General features: G+C 43.4%; 1 pseudogene; it reads left to right on the top strand.

Moving 5' to 3' along the window:
• Window positions 1-1,043: 1,043 nt before the first annotated feature.
• On the top strand, window positions 1,044-2,450 carry LOC120516107 (annotated as a pseudogene).
• The last annotated feature ends 692 nt before the right edge of the window (window positions 2,451-3,142 follow it).

The raw sequence follows: 3,142 nt of genomic DNA, 5'->3' as shown, positions 1-3,142 counted from the left end.
ATTTCTCAACATGCATTTAAAAACACACTCCACTGAACGAATTATGCAATGTGAACATTGCCAGCAATGCTTCGACACAACTCATTCCAATTCCCTTCATGCACAAACATCGCATTCACTTTTTTGCAGCTTTTCAAGAACATAACATTGGCCTACCTACCTACCGCACTATGTGCTTTTTGCAATGCTCTTCATTGGCCAGCAGAGGTCAACAAATCCGGACATTACACTAAGTGTTGTCATGCCGGCAAGGTGTCTTTGCCACCGCTGTCCAAACCCCCTCTTTTATTAGAAGACCTCTTGACTGGCAAGAACCCGCTGTCCCGAAATTACTGTGATCATATCAGGGAATACAACTCTGCTTTAGCTTTCGCGTCAATGGGCGCACACATCGCTCAACCATCTGTACAAGGACCGTATGCTTTCAGAATCCATGGTCAAATTTATCACCAGGTCTCTCCTTTATATAACAATCCTGACACGTTACCACAATACGGTCAGCTATATATCTTCGATTCTGCTGAGGCTACTAGTCACCGTTTGCAAAAGGAATGTAATAGCGCTTGCAGTGACATTTTGCTGCTTCAAGTAGACAACATGATATGACAGTTTAATTCCTTCGCAAAGTCTTACATGCAAATGCATCACATTATCACTCACGGTAACCCTGTTACTGCTATACGAATGGTGTTCATGGAAAATTCAGGTCTGGATATGAGAAGGTGTAACGCCGCCCGTCCTGTCAAACTGATGTTGCTGCTATCTTTGTAGGTGAAGACGGGGAACCTCCTGCACAACGCGACATTTGCACATATCCAAGGGGAGATGCTTGCAAGCGTATCTCTGTTCTCAATATGAACTGTGTCCCCATGGTTTTTCCACTGCTATTCCCTTACGGAGATCCAGGCTGGCACATACAATTAACCCATGTTGAGGAAAAGTGAACCGCGAAAAGAACGCGAGTCACACAGCTCCAATTTTATGCTTTCAGGCTTGCCATGAGATTTTCATTTAGTGTCTTGCATTCCAGTGGCAAACTCTTCCAGCAATACATCCTTGACGCATATGTCAGAACAGAAGGTGCGCGTCTACATTACCTTCTCTCACATCAACAAGATTTACGTGTAGAGCAATACAGGGGGCTTATGGATGCTGTCACTGCGAAAGCACATCACCATGATCTCCGCCCTGGACAATTGATCATTCTTCCCTCTACCTTTCAAGGCACCAAGGTACATGCAACAGAACTACCAAGACGCGATGGCAGTTGTCCGCAAATGTGGAAAGCCTGACTTATTCTTAACCTTCACCTGCAACCCTGCTTGACCAGAAATCTGCAACGCCATTTCCCATCATGAGCAAATAGAACACAGACCTGACATCGTTGCTCGCGTCTTTCATATCAAACTGTGGCATTTTCTAGCAGATATTCTGGAATGGAATATTTTCGGCAATGTTCTCGCTTACATCTTTGAATTGAATTCCAAAAACGAGGATTGCCTCATTGCCATATGTTACTTACACTTGACTCACAATCCAAAATAAGGACCACGGATGATATAGACAAATATGTTTGTGCTGAGCTTCCAAATCCTGAAATTCACCCTCGACTTTTCCAAATTGTAACTAAATGCATGGTGCATGGTCCGTGTGGCACGCTCAACGCCAAATCACCTTGCATGGAAGACGGTGCATGTACCAAAAATTTCCCGAAAGACTTCAACGCGGAGATTCAAGAAAACACACAAGGCTACCCCATATACCGCAGAAGACAAGGGAGAACTGCCGTTGTTGGCAAATATGATATAGACAACCGTGTGATAGTTCCTTACAATCTGTGGCTTTCTCAGAAATTCAGTGCTCATATTAACGTTGAAGTTTGCGCGTCCATTCAATGTATCAAGTATCTTTATAAGTATGTGTACAAAGGACACGACGCTGCATCAATTGCACTTCGCAGGGAGCCAGCCGATGATATTTTTGAACATGACGAAATACAGACTTTCCTTGACGGTAGGTATGTTAGTACTCCTGAGGCTATGTGGCGTTTGAACGAGTACAGCCTATCAGAAAAATCTCAAATCATTACCCGACTACCAGTTCATTTGCCAGAACAACAACTCATCTTCTTTCATGAGGGTCACGAGGAACAGACGCTCCAAAGACACGCACACAAAAACACTAAGCTGTTAGCATGGTTTGAACTCAACAAAACAGATCCTGAAGCTGTAGAGTTGCATTACACTGATGTTCCGCAACATTACACGTTTCAAACATCCTCTGGAAAATGGAAAAACAGAATCAGAGGAGGGACAAAAGTGATCGGTAGAATGTGTGTTGTTGCCATTCACGACACCGTTATTACCTCAGACTTCTCCTTACCCATTGCGTGGGTATCACAAGTTTTCACCATCTACGAACAGTCAATGGTATTGAATGTGACACTTTGAAAAACGCTTGCCAAGAATTAGGTCTTCTTAAAGACAACAAGATATGGCATGATACTCTTTCAGAGTCATCCCAGATACGAATGCCACAATTCTTGCGAGAAATGTTTGTTTCATCTGTGTCTTCGGTGAACCACACAACATTCCACACCTTTGGGACACGCATAAACTCTCCCTTTCCGAAGACTTTCTCACAAAATATTCCACAACCACCACTTGCATGTATGCTCTCGCTGACATTAATGACATGCTGCAACCACATGGCTTCAACCTGCACAAATTGCACCTTCCCCCCACTGACATTCCTCCACTGTGTCATTCATCTCCCACCTTCGACGCTCAGGCTGAAAACTCACACGCTATAGAACACTACGACAAACTCAACACAGAACAGAAACACGCTGTTGATACTGTTTTACACGCTGCATATAAAAATTCCCATTATTGATGCTTCTTCTTGGATGGTCCTGCAGGAACAGGGAAAACCTTAGTGTACAAAACCCTGATTCATACCATCAGTGCTAGGGGAGACATTCATACAACTGTAGCATCTACAGAAATAGCTGCAACATTATTACTGGGTTGACGAACTGCCCATTCTGTTTTTAAAATACCGTTGAAGATCACTACTACTTCCACATGCAACTTCAAACCTTCCTCACCACATGCTCAACATCTTCTACAATTCAAAGTTA

Source organism: Polypterus senegalus, chromosome 15, assembly GCF_016835505.1.
Source record: "Polypterus senegalus isolate Bchr_013 chromosome 15, ASM1683550v1, whole genome shotgun sequence".
Lineage (NCBI taxonomy): Eukaryota > Metazoa > Chordata > Cladistia > Polypteriformes > Polypteridae > Polypterus > Polypterus senegalus.
The sequence above is the reverse complement of the archived record's forward strand: the minus strand, read 5'-3'. Positions and strand labels throughout refer to the sequence as shown.